General features: G+C 37.6%; 1 protein-coding gene across 5 annotated transcripts in view; it reads right to left on the bottom strand.

Moving 5' to 3' along the window:
• Window positions 1–18,631, bottom strand: part of LOC127977609 (non-muscle caldesmon) — a 51,059-nt gene extending 32,428 nt beyond the window's left edge. For all 5 annotated transcript variants that reach the window (XR_008158269.1, XR_008158270.1, XM_052582581.1 and 2 more), the window contains exon 1: window positions 18,474–18,631. The gene's annotated coding sequence lies outside the window, so the exon portion shown is untranslated. The remainder of the gene's footprint in view (window positions 1–18,473) is intronic.
• Window positions 18,632–18,641: the final 10 nt, after the last annotated feature.

Raw genomic sequence — 18,641 nt, 5'->3', positions numbered from 1 at the left:
GACTGTGTGCTCGGTGAGAAGTGCAGGAAATTGAGAGCACCAATAAAAGTGACTGGAGGCCAGCCGGAGTTGTCCCATAAAGCCAGCTGATTGATTGGGCGGCACACAACCACAGATCTCAGGACAGTAACGGCAGGAGTCCAGCACCAGGTCTGCTTCATGTACAACATAACAACACTATGTGATGGGCCAACAATCCCCATGTTTATGTGCTGAAGGTCAGACAACATGCTGTGCTTAAGATTTTAAAGGGGGAAAAAATGGTTTGGAGTCTCTGTCATCAAGCTTATTTTTGACTATTATATTGGATATCATTTAGCATTTTCTTTAATATTTGACATGAATGCTTGTTAGCCTTGAAATTTTGAGAGTTCATAGAGGAACTTTCTCTGAAGTACAGGCCTAATGGTGCATTTATTTATAAATCAAATCCAGATTAGACAGAGTGTGCGATTTATGGGGGATTTGCGAGGTACGGCCTCTCTAATTAAAGCTAGATAAAAGAAGTCAGGTTGAGGGGGTCTTTAAAGTACATATAATTTTTATATATACATTCAGCAGCATTTCCAAACAACATCTAACCACAAAACTTAGTCAGAATACAAAATGGCCAATAAATATATGCTTAGTCCTAGCTAGTGTTAAGCAAACAACATATTTTTGCATTAGCCGATTTTTAGACAATTTGGGTTGAGTAAAACAAACTTAAACGCGCTGTAAACTAAAAATGTATTTATAAAACATCAATCCCACTTCAAGCCACTGTAAAATTTGCATTCCGATAAAACTGTTAATTTCTCGTAAAACTACCTATACAGTGATTTTAAGTATGAGAATTCAACTACAAACATATATTTCTCAAAATCTTTACCTTAATCATAAACATGGACTCTAGCCCTAAAATGCCAACAATACCAATAGTAATCCTAATGGAAAGTTTGCTGTATTAGTCACAAATGCTGCTTAGATTTCTTAATTGATGTATTATTTGATGGCTTATTGAAGTAACGAAAGCTTGATTTGGACTCTCCAATGCATTAGCACATTTATGACTCTAGGACCTTAAAGAGGAAAATGAGAGAGTATGCAAGGGAGACAGAGAAAGAGCAAGATGTGCCGCTATAAATCCAGTAGAGATTTTTGCAGGAATAGCAGCAACTGCTTTTCATGGCTGTCACTGGAAAAAGAGGAGAGAGAAGAGAAATGGTTGGTACACTACCTACCTAACCGAGGTTTGGACACTGAATTTATTGGTCATGATGAATCTCATGACACTGACACGTATAATGATGCATACATGCATGTCCACTGCACTCAAACATTGACAATGCCCTAGATTCGATTTCCCGGGAATGCATGATCTTGTTCAAAAATACATATTTACCTTGAATGAAAAGTAAATTGCTTTGCATTAAATAAAATATTGTAAGCAAGATAAATGTCAGGATATATCAGCGAGTCAGTATCACAAAATAAACCCTTTCAGGGTGATGCAAGGCACCTAGGTTTTGTGTCAGGAACCCGATCACCACATCAGAGATAATGACTCAATGACTGTACAATATACCTAAAGTTTTTAAAATGGGAAGAAGGGGATCAAAAATTCAAGCAAGGGCAAAAATAGGCCTCAGTCATTGAATTTCCACTTGAGGTTGGAAAAGGAGATTCTTGCATTCCCAGACAATGGATCGCATTCCCCGACACGTCTGCATGTCCTGTGAATCACTCTCAGTTTGCCTACAGTAACCTGCTCAAACACCAAATATGTCTTAAACTGCTCAATTACCCACAATGCCATGCAATTACAGGCTCTAGGATACGGAGTAAATGTCAATAGCTGTAATAAGCAAAAGACATAGTCTGATGTATGATCTAACTTAATTGGTGGAAAATACACAAGCTGGGTATAATAATAATAATATAATATATCATTATTTATACAGTGCTTTTTAGAATCCATATTGTTTAAAATAATTTCTTACTTCTACTTAATATTGTATGTCCCGATCAGTTTTTTTGCCATCGAGTCTGAGCCTGAGTCATTTGATTTTGAGTATCTGCCGATACCGAGTCCCGATCCAATACTTCTATAATACATAAAAAAAAGAATAAAGGAGCGAAAAAACAGTTTCAGGATGTTCAATAAATTACATTTTGAAATATATTCAAATATAAAACAGCTATTTTAAATAGGCTAGTGAAAATATTTTAAACATTTTACTTTTTTGCTGTACTTTGGATCAAATAAATGCAGGCTTGGTGAACAGAAGAGACTTGCTTACTCTCACCTGCTGGAGAAGACTTAAAAAACAATTTATTGTCGTGATAGTATATTAATGTCTTCATGTTTGCATAAGTTTCTGTTTTCCTGTGAGCACCACAGCGATAGCTGGACGCTTTTGTCCATATTAGGAATTTCCTGATATGACTATCAGTGCGAGAACGCGCTCATGCTTCTAGTACGAATGAAACACACACTGCATGAGAGTTTAGCGCTCTGTGATGTTCATCTCGATGTATTCTGGGTCCGAATGAAATATCAGGTCATGCGCAGACTATCATGTCTCTTTGATTTTGAATCTATATTTATTCACACCAGCTCTTCAAAACAAAGTGATGTCATGCCGCACGCGTTGCTGTTTCTGTGTGGAGTCAAAAGGGTCTAACTCCGTGCCACCACATAACTAAAGAAGTTTAAAAAAATAATGAGAATATATATATATATCTGAGTCCTGATCGGGATGTAACGTCCGATTCCGATCGAGTCTGAAACCACGCGATCGGATCTGGACATCAATACTTAATATAAATACCTAGTGTTTTATTTATTATTAATGTATAATTATTATTATATATGTAGATTAACAGATGTAAAATTATGCATTATTTATAATTCATTTATTATATATACATGCATATTTACATTTGTAAAATGAATTAGTTTGCCACACTAAAAATAATTTGTCTCAAATGTTCCCTTTCTTTTTCCAGCACAGAGCTGAACAACAGAAACACAGGCACATGGTTTTAGGATGTCGGGAAAACGTTTTTTCTTCCATTTTCGAATGGGAAGTTTTCAGAGGTATTAACTCATTAAACCTAGGGCCATTTATTTCTGCACAACAGCAGTTGCGCTTCTGCAAATGCATTTCAGGTGCAGAGATGCTTTCATGCTATGCGTTTGAAAAAATGCTGATTTTAAATGGTCCTCTCATGCATGTCCAAACATCGCACCACTATCAGCTGGCATGAAAGGTCCTAAAAAAAAAAAAAAAGAGCAAGAGGGAAAAGGCCAAATTGAGATGCTTGTACGGCATCAAACGTCTGCTGCCTATTGGCTTGGCTCCACATGACCAAATATGGTAGGAAAAAAGCTCTCTTTCCCGTAAGCAACATGCACAAAAAAAGAAAAACCCAAGGGTTTCACATGCTGTGTAGACAGATAGAGCCTCATATTCAAACACACTGACCACAGAGAGAGAGTGAAGGGACTTCTATCTGCACTCCGCAGAGCGAATGATAGCACTATGTGACGTCTGAGTAGCATCGCACAAATTTAATCACAGAAACAACCAAACATACCTAGCATACTAGCTGTCCCAAACCACATACAATCCCTCTCCTACACTATTCTCAGCTTATTGAAGAAACAAAAAATGGCACAAAAGAAAAAAAAAAACTTTTCCCTCCCAGCTATTTTATCCAAGATTGAGTGGTTTTAGCTTTGAGCGGTCTCTTCTTACATAACTGTGAGAGACCAGAGTGGAAAAAAAAGAGTGGATTCGTGTTCAAATAACCAGCCATGGAGATGGCCGTGACAGAAAACGCCTTGAAGCAGAACATATCACATCAAGCTTTTGATGAGTGCTTCACAGTATACGCTTGCATGTGATGCAAAAGAAATTAAGCAAAACGCATTTAGCATCCTTATCATGACACGTAATGTTTTTCATGACCTGCTTAGATCACGAAAGCACACAAGAAGACGCCTGCCAGCGCTTAAGTGTCTAAGCATTCATTCATCCAGGTTTGGATCTGATGAGCTCAGTGTGATGTCATGTAAGATACCATTCTATAAAAGTGAGTGTACATTACATCATATGTTGACAACTGAAAAATTGTTGCAAGAAAAATGATCTCATCCCCATATAATTAAAAACCCTTATGGCTTTCTGCCCTGGAACACAAAAGGAGAATTTCTGAAGAAACTGGCTGCTCTTTTCTGTGTAAGTGAATGGGGACTTGGTCTGTCATGCAAAAAAATTTAATAAAATAAAAATGTTAAAATAAAACTAGTCCATACTTTTGTGCATTGCAAGTCTTCTGAAGTTGTATGACAACTTTGTTGCATGAATCAACCCAAAATTGTATTTGTTATTCTTTTATAATTTTGCCCTCCACAGAAGATATAAACTATTAAGTTCTTAACAACAAAGATGTCAAAGGGTCAAAGACGAGGAGTCCCATTTTGAAAGGGAAAGCAAAATAAATGCAAGTAAAGGGTCTATTTTAATGCGTCACATACCTTTCTGAAAATAAAATGTCAAAATATGGGTGAAATTATGTTCCTTTGTGATTCAGCGTAACACATATTTATGTAAAAATAAAACATAATTATGCTGACCTGTACTTTAAAAAAAAAAAATTTATGGAAAACATTTTAATGTATGAAAAACAAAAACGGTATTAAATGTATTGTTTTGATGCTTGAAAACCCCTTTTTTGTCTTTAATCCCAATGCATTCATTTTTATTTGAGAGGAGAATTGAAGTTTTGCTCTATTCATCACGGCATGCTGTTGTATGGCTTCAGAAGACTTATAACACACAAGCCCTTCAGACTACTTTTGTGGTTTTAAATGTGCTTTTCTTTTTACGGATCCAATTAGCTTCAATTTCCATAGAGTAGCACATAATTACATTTTTGGGTGTAATTATCCTTTAAAGCTTGTTTCTGCATATAGGCAATCTACTGAACACCAAACTGAGGTATTCGAAACATCAGGCTTTGCTAAATATCAATTACATACTACATCTGACCTAACATGAGGGCCTCATTTAGGACGAGGCTGCATTTAGCTGCTCACTTTTTCTCTCACAATTAACATAACCAAACTCTCCTGTATATATTGTATATATATTACAGCTGGAACATTTAAATGGAACATAAAAATGTATTTCTCATAGAGCTAAGAAGTTCCTGATGTGTCTCGTAAAATGTGTCTTTCAAACCCTGCGCACAAGAAAGGCAAAAAAAACTAAACCAAAAAAAATATGAGTGATTTAAGGCTTTGTTCAATAGGAATTCGGGAGAAATATCTTCACATTGTGCTTACGAGGTAGCAGTGCAAGCCAAAAGCATGACGTTTACACTCAATGCGTGTGTGCAACATGTTCCCCTTGTCCTCCGTCATCAGAAACAGCTTCTGTTATGTTATTTGTTTATGCCCTCGTAAGTCTCGGTGCGAAAACATTGACTCCCCGGGGCGTTATCGGCACGGCTAGTGACATTCTCCCATCCAGTTTTCCATTCCATCAGAATTAATCTTGCTCAATGTGGCTGTTTTATAGCCCAGAACTCAGACAATGGAATGTGCTTTTCTTCAGTGCACAAGATTTTAAGAGTATTAATTGACAAGAAATTTCTGAAAAATGAAGGGCGTTGCATTCCTCAGGAGAGATAGCAGAAATAAGATTATAAGACGGGCTGGATGACCTCCCTGGCAGGCATTACTCAAGGGTGCATCATTCGGGGGTTAGAGAGAGGGAACCGTATTTTGTGAGCAAACACGCAGAACACAAGCTCTGACGTTTAAACAAATGGTCCTAAGAGTGTTTGTCAGTGTACATCAAGATTTGGGGAGGGAGTAATTACTAAAAGCTCTCTGACAGAGATAACGTGCTTGAATCACTGCCATCAGTATATCATATACTATACATATAAATTTAATATAATTTGTATTTTATTATTCGAATTTTTTCTTTATAATTATTTTTCAATAATGGCAACCAAGCTATTATATGTGATGATTATGATAATAATAATAATAATATATATATACACGCACACACACACACACACATACACAATTCGAAATAAATATTATTTATTAATTACCTTATTTTAAAAAGATATATGTGTGTGTGTGTGTGTGCGTGCGTGCATGGGGGTGTGTGTGTGAATAACATTTTATATATATGTGTTGAAATATTGCAATATTTATTGTCTTCATTATTACATTATTGACATATTCTTTTTCTGTTTCCCACTGTAAAGCTGATTTGACACAAACTGTATTGTATAAAGTGCAATCACACACACACACACACACACACATATATATTTAAATAACTTTATATATGATAGATAATATATATCATGAGTACTAAAATATGCATGTTATGGCAGACTACTTTGAGACTCCTTAGATGACACATTCCTGTGAGTGCAGAACCCTTTCCCGTGCCCCTCTCCTCTCTACGCTACCAGATCTCCCCTCTTCTGTGCATATTTCTGCTGGCTGTTATTATTAGCATGGCTTCAGGCCAGCGTTGTCAGGGGCTGAGCACTGTGTGGCCCCCACAGAGACTTAAGAGACACAGGTATATCACACACGCACACTGAGCATCACTCATACCGGCCACGTCTCTGTGTATAGGACAATGTCTGCTGAATTCACCGTGGCTATGTTTAGTGCCACAGGGCTGAGCAGTTAGTTCAGGAAAAACTCAAAAAAATCTTTCTTTCTGTGGCTGCAACTGCCAGTTCCAAGACAAACCTCTCTTTTTCTTTCTTTCTCTCTCTCAAGCAAACACGCAGTCACTTCTATTTACTTGGCTTTGGACGATTTTGTGAGCTTTATGATAAATTCCTCTATTTTAGTCGAGTGAAATATTACAGCAGTTAAGACTAGAAATGTTTGAGTGCAAGCACTCCTTCATGCAGCTCAACCCAATGTACCCTTCCACTCCGCAACAGCGTACAAAGCCTTTTAAGGGAAAAAAACCTGCATAAATCATTACCTCAGAGTTCAACATAAAGGACTCCTGCTGCATAATCTTTACATTTACAAGAAAAACACCAATCTCAGGCAGGCATGAAATTGTAAATAATTGAATATTGGAGCTATGGGGTGGTTTCAGGCTCCCAGGTTGAGCTAATAGCCGAACTGGAAATAAGATTAATCCACGAACCCAAGCGCCGCTGGAGCCACTCCAAGACACTTTGGCCCCTCCTCACTTTTACACACCTGTGCTACACACAAGCATCCATTCAGGCTGCTGACATTGGTTAGGTTGAAACAGATCGCGAATGACTCGCTACTGCGTTTCAGAAGCACCCGGGCGACCGCAACCCAATTCCTGATCATTAAGTCTAACCTGAACTAATGGAGGCCCGTTATTATCCATGGTGGTCTTTCAGATGCCTGTCAGAGAATTGAGTGGCACTGCAGCCTGCACACACACACACACACACACACACACACGCACGCACGCACGCACACAGCAGACCGTCAGACGTGATCGCAACAAGTGCCCATTGTTCTTGTTACTGAGGCTGTGTTCATTAAAACAAACCTTAATGAGGCCTTACATACACACACACACACACTCAAGACCTCCATCACATTCATCAAAACCTCTCAAGTATTTCATCACTCAAAAAGACACGCACAACTGATTTTACCCATTTTTTAAGACATGTTTGAATGCTCTGTGCGTCAGTGATTAACAATAACGAGTCTGTAATTACGGCCGACTCCCTATCAATTTGCGTCCCCTATTTTGTTTGCATCAGGCCGGTAAGAAATAAACAAAGGGCTTGTTTGCTGCTGCTATTGTTTTGGCCTCAGTGTCACTGAATGCTAATTTCTTGCAATTTGGTTGGTGACCCTGTTCCAACACATGCCTTGTTGTAGACTGTCTATATAGGTACTTGCTTTTAAGGCAGCATCTTAACTGAAACTGAACCTCTTAAGCGACCAACGGCGCTTTATATTAGCATGTTGCTAAGCTAACCATTTTTTATGTTACTGATTTTTGACACTGAATGAAATCTTGCAGGTTTTCTTTTCATAACAATGACAATAAATAACAATTTTTGATTCCCAAAAGAACATTTCATTGAATATTATTTTCCTACACTTTTAAAATTAAATGTTCTTTATTGGCATCGATGAACCTTTAACATCCACGGAACATTTTCACTGCGGAAAAGGTTCTTTATAGTGGAAAAAAGATCTCTCACACACACACAAAACAAAGGTTATTTTAAGACAAATATTTTGTTCATTCTGTCCCCATAAACTGGCCTGTCAATCATTTTGTCACAGTAATGCCCTGATACACACACTCCACATTTCAGTTTATTTAATTTGCACTACTTTCTGCAATTTACAATTCTTCCTACCATACTGAAAAGAAAAAGAAGTAGCACGATGATCTTCTAGTCATGAGTCCTTCATGTAAAGAACTTGTCTAATGTTTTTGCATGATGCATTTAAAAGTTGAATTCATTGACGAACGTTTATGTGAACTTTTATAAAAGTTCACTATGGAAGCCTGTTTCCGCTACTGAAAAAGGTAATTGCAACTTTTTATCTGTCAATTTTGACTTATTTTCCTCAAAATTGCAAGATTTAAACTTAGTTTAAGTCAGAATTGTTGTAAAGTCAGCATTTCGAGAAACAAACGTTTTTTGCAGTATTGCGTCTTATAAACTCGCAATTCTGGGAGATGAAGTCAGAATTGCGATATATAAACTGACAATCCTGTTTTGTTTTTTTTTCGCAGAATTCTTTTCTTAAAATTTACATCTCGCAACTCTGACTTAACAATTAAAAGTTTACTGTATATCTTACGATTGAAAATAGTTTTTTGCGTGTTGCGTGATTTCACATAGAGCAGCTGTAATTACACAGAGCCATTGTTAACTGAGAAGATGCACAAATCCACGTTCATTTTCATTGTTTATTTGCGCATCGGCCGATCGTGATCGGAGCTCCCCTAGAATTTAGTCAAATTGTGGCCTTTTAAGAGCCTTGAGATGCTGTCTATGCAGGCAGCTCACTTGGACTTGGAGCAGAGCTACTATTAAAAAAACAATGCAAATGACTGTATTTAAATGCAGTGTATATTTTTATGATTAGCACCTCTCAATCACATAAGGTCCATTCTGAATACATTTATTGACTATTGGGATGTGTATCCCTGGCTTTTCATCTTACTTAGAACCACTAGCCCTGCAAAATACAGCAGGCAAGCATCTCCGCTAGTTTGGATGCCAACTGAAGGGTAATAAAATCTGCTTTAAAAAACCCAGACCTGAGATGTTTATTAATAGCATGAGCGATTGTAATGGGGAATCGTTAATAACACATTTCTTATGAGGTAAGTCTCTCGAATGCCAGTTTGTCTCCGCGTAGAGCATTGCCAATTAAAAACTCTCACCACGAGAGCGCGTTTCTGCATCGGACTCACTGCCAGCTGTCTGCCAATGAAGAAATTAACTAATTCGGCAGTGCTTCTCAACTTACAAATACAAACCAGGCCGCAATACCGCAGAGTGATGTACAGTTCCGCTTATGTAAAGCAGTCAGGATGCATTTCATTTAACACGCACAGGTAAATATACATTCGAAGAGGGAATCCTGAGTGATAGCCATGTCAGTGGCTTTGATCTCCGGCTTTAATCAGCTTTAATTGGCTCTCTCAGAAGGACGCAATGACATGTGAAGTGGAAAGAAAAGGAGGCGTGTGTGCATGCGGGTGTGCGTGCCTCCGAGGCGAGTGCACTAGTACGTAAATATGCTTCTGATTAGAAGGAAAGAGTTTACTCCATAAAGGCTCTCTTAAACAATTATCACTGCTACCATTACCAGACGCACACATAAAGACTGAGGTCTATTAAAGAATTAACAGACAGGGAAACAAGACTAGCATTGAATCGTACCACTGAGGTGTTCAGGTGGTTATGCTCTGTTTTTTATTTTTTATAAATCATTCCAACATCATCAGTCAGCTTTTGTCTTTGGCAACCTGTGTAGGTCATCTGTTACTCGATACCGCTCAACTTCATCATGCTAGCAGTAACATCGTCTCATAAGATGACGGCTTTTTCTTTGACCCAGCTTGGCTCCTGATAAGGATGCATGTACGATCTGACCATGTAAGGCTGAAAGAGCAAACAAAGCGAGCTGGCAAAGAGGAGCGTGCTTGTTTTCTTAGGTCAGGAGGTCAGGACAGTTTGACTAGCAGCTCGCTTAAGCGCTCCTTACCTCAGCAGAATCGGCATTTGTCAAATCAAAGCTCGCTGGCTCTCCCTCAACACCTTTATGGGAGCGTTGGCACGCATTCGTGCTCACAACACTGGCCTCAACTAAGCCGCTACATCGACATGACTTCATGCTAGAGTCAATTTTCATGCGTTCTTTCACTTCTGCATCATGGCCGACCCTAAATATGTCTCCAAAATTCAGTGATTTCTGATGGAATGCGTTAGACATCTCTTGATTAGTTTTGTTTGTTTAGTGGTCGGCTGAGGCAGAGGACTGGGAAAATGGGCTCGCCGAGACATTTCCTGTGCATGTTTTTGCAGATGAGAATCAGCTCACTAACTCAGATTGGCTACACGTTACCATTATGGTCATTTTGAAAACTTGATGCCACATGGTTTTTGAAGGACGGCATGTAAAACAGGGATGTAAAAAGGATATAAAAATGGGAAAAATTGGTCATCATTTAACTCATCCTCATGCTAAAATCAAAAGTTTTTTTATTTTATTTTTCATCAGTAAGTCAAAGAGGTTTGAAACAGAATGATTTTTAATTTTTCTGGGTGAATTAGTTCTTTAAAATCACACCTTTATATGAATAGGCTACAGTTATTTTCTTTGCATTGCAGCCAAGCAAAAATAACGATTATGTCCCTAAAACTTTAAGCATTCCCTTATTCTAAAATTGTCCATATTCTGACAATTAATCAATATTTCATTGTTATCTTTATTCCCAACTGAAGCGTTATCCCTCAAGTTCACATTCAATTCTTTCCATGACAGAAGAGAGGAGAAGCAAAAACATCCATCAGCCTTCATAACCCCTGAAAAATCCTGACAAATAAGCGGTCTGAGTGCAAGCCTAGTGCACTTAAGATCTCCTTAAAATCCAAGGCCAGGCACCATTAGACTTTTCCACTGAAACCTGTCGGCTCAATAAAGGACAACAAACAGACCACAAAGTCAAATTACAGCAAAAAAACAAAAAAAAACAAAAAGGAATCCTGCTGCAGATTGACTTAATGTAAAAGGCGGAAGGAATTTCTGATTTCTATATTACTAACAAAACATCTGGGTCACTTATGGCATATTTGCGGGGACCTAAATAAACACAAGCTAAAGTTTCAGATGGTTCTGACTTCACAACCGAGGAATGACTCCATTTGCCGCGTTTCCCGATCGTCACCGTCCGTTTGGAGCTCGGCAGATACAGCAGTTCTGAGAACGCTCAGAAACGCTGCAGCGTTACACAACTGCGGTTCCTGGATCCAGTGCTTTAAAATTACAGGCTATCAGATTCATAGCGGCATAGGAATAACTGAACATCTGAATGGGGCAGGGTTAGAAATCTGCATCTCTCGAGTTTTCTGCTGCACGTCAATCATCCTAACAAAAGTAAACTGAACACCTCACAGGAGTCATCTAAAAAAAATCATTATTTCTGATCTAGTTTATGTAATGACTTTGAGGATGCTCTGTATTTCCAAAGTGTAAGAACAAATGAGCTATAAAAACAGAAAGAGAATGCATGACGCATGTGCATAAATCTTTTCGTGGATAACCAAAAGTGATTTCAGTACAGTCATGGGAGTTTCAAATCTAGAAAATGGTTTTTCACATTTAATGAGAACCTCTATAATGCAAACTCGCAAATTAAATTGTCAGCTCAACTCAATATAATTACATGTTTTGATGCATTTGAGGGATCCAAATAGAGCTTTGGCAAATGTTCTTCACTTGATAAAACAAGGCTGTGAATGTAAACCAGATAAGAAGCAGAAGGACATCAATCTAGAGTGTCCGACTGCCCAAATAGGGCAGGGCTGTATGAGACTGTAAACCATGTAACACCAAACAGAAAACTATACTCTAATGATGGGAGTCTCCAATGTAGACCGCTTCATCAATTATTGTGGGAGCGATGTAGTTTTTCCACTCAGATGCCACTCACATCTGGTGATCCAGTCGTATTTATACTATATTACTATTTCATTATTATTATATTATATATGTTAAGCACCTATTTCTGAGGTAACATTCAACGTATTACTTTGTTATAAATAATTTTATAAGTTGCTTACCAAATATATATGCTGCTGTTTAAAAGATTTTTAATGTTTCTTATGCATTTTTTTTTTATTACAAATACAGAAAATAACCCCAATAATATTGAAACATATTATTACAATTTCAGGGTTCCCACACCTTGATTGAATTTCAATTCATGGACCTTCCAGGTCCAGTACCCTCAAATCCAAGGACTTGATGTGGGAACACATTTCAAGTGAGAGCAAAGTTACACTGTGTTATCATTATTATGTGTTATTATCAAGATTTTTATTCATCATATATACGATTATATAGACTAGAGCATATAAAACCAGCAGTGATATAAAAGGTACATCTTGTAAGATACATTGTTACAGTTTTTATTTCTCAAACACAACTATGCAAAAAAGTTTTTTTTTTTTTTTTGCCATGGCAGAGAGCTTATATTCTATTTGTTGCTTTTTGGTTTTGCATAAAACTGAAAAATATTCAGTACATCCTATACTGTATTCTAAAAGTATCTGATATTAACTTTTGCATGGATTTTATTGTAAAGAGTTTAGGATTATGTAACCAGAAGTTTTAAGATATATGAATATGCTCAAGTTTTTCATACCTCATGGGTTTACATTAACAAGCAAAGCAATTCAACATTAATTTCACGCTGTGTCTGTAAACGTTGAGGTGTGCATGGACGTCATGTAGGATGACCACATTTTAGTTTTTCAAAAAGAAGACATTGGGTTCGGGCAGGGCGGGGGGCTGGGGCGAGGTTGTTTGGTGGTTAAAGTAGTGTGAAAATATGTCATTTCCATACCTAAAATACACTTTTTACATTTGTTATGCATACTGATCATAAACACAGATAAAAAATAAAAAAAACTTACTACCAGTGGCCCTCCTTCACAAAACTTAACATCTACTGTAGCACAGTTTTATCATAGGCAGAATGTTTCAATACAAGCATTTCAGTCAAATGTAATTTAAGCAACATTTCAAATCTTTAACCCATGGGGGAAAATCAACCCATTAACAGTTTTATAGTAGCCATAGGAAGAAAAAAAAAGGCAGACTTGGCAACCCTGCATTCAAGACGAGCTGTAGGAGTCAGATTTGTCAGACTGATCATGAGCTGAGGAGAGAGAGATCATGCTGGAGGATTTGCTGCTCAACAGATCCTGAGCTTATTAGCAAATATCTGATCTTACTTTACACAAGGCGTGCATGATCGCTTAAACAGAAGTGAAAGTGAACAGTGAGTGCTTATTTAAAAGAGATTTAAATACTTTGCGCATCGATAGGTGCTCCCCAGATGCACAAAAATGATGCAATATTAGAAAGTTTGCAGGAGCGGGAGGGACTGGACACAAAAATCACAGGAGCGGGCAATAATGGTCAGAAATTCAGTGGGAACTGTCCCTTGCAGCATCTAATGCAAAAAGTCACACAATCTTTGAGGCCTGTAGAAAGCAAAAGCCGAATCCCAGACGTTTTGGGCACTTCAGAAATGTTTTTGATCCAAAAAGAGGTCAGAGTAAAAGAGGAAATATGGTCACTCTAATGTCATGACAATGTACAACACAAAGTACCTCACATGAGAAACAATTAACTCAACGCGTAAATGTGTAACTTATGTAAATAAAGCAAGCTAGTATGCACAGGCCACAGTGTTGGTGAAATAACACATTAGTGGACCAGAGGGAATAATATGGAATTTTTTCCATATAAAGCTTCTTGCACGAAACAAATTCAAGCACTTTCAAGGACCTGTGTCAGTGTATGCTTATTCTCAAAAACTGTCCAGGGCCTTGAAAAATGTTGTATAGATTTACAAACTTTCAAGAATTTCAAGGACCCGTGGGAACCCTGCAATTTAAAATAACAGTTTTCTATTTTTATTTAATTTAAAATATAATTTATTCCTGTGATGCAAAGTTGAATTTTCATCAGCCATTACTCCAGTCTTCAGTGTCACATGATCCTTCAGAAATCATTCTATTATGCTGATATATCAATGTTGGAAACAGTTGTGCTGGTTAATATATATCTATATATATTTTTTTGAAAGTCTAGCTGAAAGTCTTAACCTCTTAAGCACAAATGCTATTTTGGGGATTTCCGTTTTTCATTTTCCTACCTAATTTTGAATGCCTGCCTATACTAATACTACAGTGTAAGCTCAGAAAGTTTGGTATAATTTCAAAGGAAACCCTTTGAAATTACATAAAACACTGTTGAAATTGATAAAAATGACAATATATGCTGTCTGTGTTATAATAAATAGGGAAAAAAACAAGGCGCTTTTTTATTTTATTTGTGTAAACTGAAGTTTGAAATGTTATAACTCAGGCATTGAAGGGGCTGGCAACTTCAGACAAATGTCTTGTGATTCTTCCAACTGTCTGCTATTAGAGGAAAACAGAAATTTCTTTCTATCCTAATCTATGCAAAAGTTATTCTATTCCAACTGAAGGAAGGAATAATAGCATTTTTGTATAAAATTTTTGTCTAAATAAGTATGAAGTCATCTTTTGCACACTTGCAGTATGGAATAATGTGATCTCTGTATATTATTTGACAGAAAACACTCAGAAGTTACATAAAAAGCTGCTGTTTGTGACAAATAGTATTATTTATGTTGTTTCACATATGATGAACCATCTCAATACATTGTGCTTTTTTTGTGTGTGGGTTTTCTGAACAGTCTTTGAAAGAAAATAATTCATATTTCACAATAGCAGCATGCATAAAATTATAAAAAATATCTGGTCTATCACAATCTAAAATAGAATCCACAATCTCCAGATTTATATCGTTTCATTTATGTCTATTCTGCATCGTGTAGAGATTGAGAGACCTCGCCGTCTCTTTCATATTTCATATTTTGATTTTTTATCAGCGTGTATTTTGGTTTCGGTTTCAATATAACGTAAACAAGCTCCCCGAAGCTTTTGCGCGAACTTCGGAGCGTCAGCAAACTAATTTATGTTTATTCCCCCAGTACTGTACGGATTACTGTACATTCACTGAGATGCGGTCGAACACTGCACAGTTATGAAAATAAACATATTAGCTTATTGCTAGCGAAGCTTCCAAGCCTCAGAATAAAGAATCAAATGTATGAAAGCGAGTAGCACGCGTATAGGCTTACCAGATGCGCGTCCTGACCTCTCCACGGCGAAGGTGGCCACCCAGAACTTGTTTTATGAATATTATGCATTATAAATCCGTAGCGTCGGCCATTAGTAGTTTTTTCCTCGCGTGTCCTTTGTTTAGAAGCAGCCAAAGACTCAGTTTCCCAGAGACCATTGCGTCTCCACAAGCGGAAAAGAGTGGGCAGTCGCTGTCCAGTTCCAGCACCCCCGCGGTGCTGAATTCACACCTTCGATTGGAGGAACGACTTGTGAATGACAGCCATCATGACAAATAGCGCTTCACAAAAGAGGTCAGACGTCTATACCAGAAGAAAGGCTTTTAGACCCATCAATATGAGTAAGAGATCTTGTCAATCATACAGCTCTTGGAGCGCTTTTGCGCACTTGTACAAAACGCTTTATATCTCAGCAATGGAAGCACGCAGAAACGTAAAAATGGTCTTGTTTGAAAGAAGAGATTCTAATCTAAAAGATTATATCGAGTATATAGGTATGCGTGGCTGTTTGCGGCTGACTGAAGCGGTGCAAAATGTATAAATAATAAGGTGAGAAATTTTACATCGCGATTCTGTTGAAGATCATTCGATCTGTGATTGTCACACAATAAAATGATCTACATCATCAGATTCCTGAGAATGAGAGCTTTCTTGTGATATATGACTTGACTGTTTTGTGAAAAATATTTTAAATACACATTCTTACGAAAACGTATTCGCAATCGTTAGATGGAAATTTATGGGGGGGGAAAATATATTTCTTAGCTTAATTTGACTACTTTATGTATCATAAAACCCCAATTAATGGTATTCTTTGTAAAGAAAACACTCTAAGCTTTCAAATGAACCCATTTTTGGGCAAATGCCATATAAGGAAGGATATGCAAATGAGACACAAACATGTGGCATGCTATTTTCGGACCCGGTACCGGGTCTGCAGAGTTTCAAAAAATAACTATAAAATTACTTATATAATATCATACTATTACTAATGCACATTAGCAGGTGAAAAAAATTGTAATAATATATTAAAATAACCATGGAGAATTAATCTCTCTAACACTTGTCATAAACACTGCAATCATCTACTGCCAAAAGATTGGCACCATAATTCAAGACGACAATGTTTTTGACATTTTATGACAACAGTTGCTTAATGTTTAAGTGACAAAGACTTTATCTTCAACATTAGTGGTCAAAACGTGTCTATAGAGAAAAGAAAGACCCCATAATCCCACAATTTACAGTTTGGTCCCTTATTGTACACCATTATAAATATTTACATAGTTTAATGTGCACTGAAACACCATATTTCATTTACATCTCATATTTTTCCCATAGAGGAACAACCAATGTCTTTGGGTTTCTAATCGGAGGAAAACACTTCTCCTTGGATTACGGTGTCACCTTTTGGCAGTAGATAGTGTTTATGACAAGGGAATAATTTTAGTTCTCTCAAGTCATTTGTGACTTTATTCAACATGATTTATATGAGTGGCTCTTAACAGGTCTTCTGTAAGAGACCCTGTATACCCCAATAGGCAGCCTGTTCCCTTAACCCAACAAAGAGGGAGCCAAAACTGAGAAAAAGTGCAAAATGGGGGAAAACGGTGCTGTTTTGCATTCTTTGCATTCCAGAGACTATTCCAATCATATATCACCATGTTCAGTCTGTTCCTTTTAAGGCGGGGGCATTCCCCACATATTTTCCAAACACCAGACTGTTATCAGATCCCGTTTCATGGCCCATTATTGGCCTGCAGTGTTGCGAGCACCACGCTCCACCGTCCGGGCTGCTACTCTGACAGCACATCCCTCCCATCATCTGCGTTCAGATCTTCCCTCATGCTCTTACTCGTACAACTAAAGGTCAAAGCAATAAAACAAGGTCCCAAATCACAATCTGACAGATTATATCACAGACATTGAAAGCTGAATTGGCTGAATACGCAGCTGCCGCAGAAGCCTGACCTGTGCAGTTGTGTTAATCAATCGGAGGCCACAACATTTATTTAATACTTTGCAATAAGTACAAATCTTGCATTCTTTGTCAGACGGGATTTATGGGTTCGCTGCCAAAATGCAAACAGCATCGCTTTAGTTAAACAAGCACTCAATGGTTCCCAGAAGAGAAATTTCCCAAAGCATCCACTCGAAAACCCTCCCACCTCCTCAGCAATGTCCCAAATCCCACAACAGATATAATTTAAACAATATAAAAATGTTCATGGCCGGTGATTCCACTTCACAAATATTTTGAGACGAGAGTGTAGAGATGCTGCCAGCCAGAGAAAATGCCAAATCCGTTTTGGACGGTAACAAAGAGAAACTTAATGGGTTACAGCATCCCTTAACCTAGGTATGGGACAGTAGTGCCCTGTTTATAGAAACTGCAGGGTGCTGAAGGACACTTAAGAGGTTACTTAACAGAATCCATCAAAAAGATGCAATATTAAGACTCCTAAAAGAGTTCAATGCAATAAAAGGTTTAATACAGCAAATAAACCTATGAGCAAAGCACACTTAAAACCAATTCAATCAGGTCAACAGAGTATCAAAAAGCCTTTGAAGACAGTTTTCTACTTTTTCTAGAGTTACTGGCTTGTGAAAGATATCCAGGCTGATTCGTAAATAAGATAAAGAAGTATGCAAAATTGTGGATGTGAAAAGAAAGGGGCCAAGAAATAAGATTAAGAGATTATTAATCTCAAACTGTCAAATATCAATGAACATGCATCAGTACAAAAATAGGGCGTTTTGTTTGTATCCCTAAACTGAATGACAGATTTAGAGCTAGAACTTTCTGAAAGTGCAAACTAATATATAATATTCAACATACTAAAAATGCATGCAATTTAAGCCACGCTTTTCAACAAAGACTTCAGTGAGACTGACGCAAAATGGTTAATGTTTAATCAAGCAAGGAGGAAGAGTGTGTAAAAAACGCGTAAAGTAGCCTAAACTCGCATCCAAACACCTGGCAGTGACGGTAAAACTCACCGAGGTATGCGTCCTTTAGATGTGCGAAGAAACCTGCAAAGAGAAAATGACTCGAGCTGTTCCTTCACTCCCAAAATCTCCGGCGTTCAGTAACAGGACTCTGAGTTTGTGTGAAGCTCCTCCCTTTCAGCAGCCATTCAGTGCATCCGCCCTCCGCCTTCTCGAGTA

This window comes from Carassius gibelio, chromosome A4 (assembly GCF_023724105.1).
Source record: "Carassius gibelio isolate Cgi1373 ecotype wild population from Czech Republic chromosome A4, carGib1.2-hapl.c, whole genome shotgun sequence".
In the NCBI taxonomy this organism is placed as follows: domain Eukaryota; kingdom Metazoa; phylum Chordata; class Actinopteri; order Cypriniformes; family Cyprinidae; genus Carassius; species Carassius gibelio.
The sequence above is the reverse complement of the archived record's forward strand: the minus strand, read 5'-3'. Positions and strand labels throughout refer to the sequence as shown.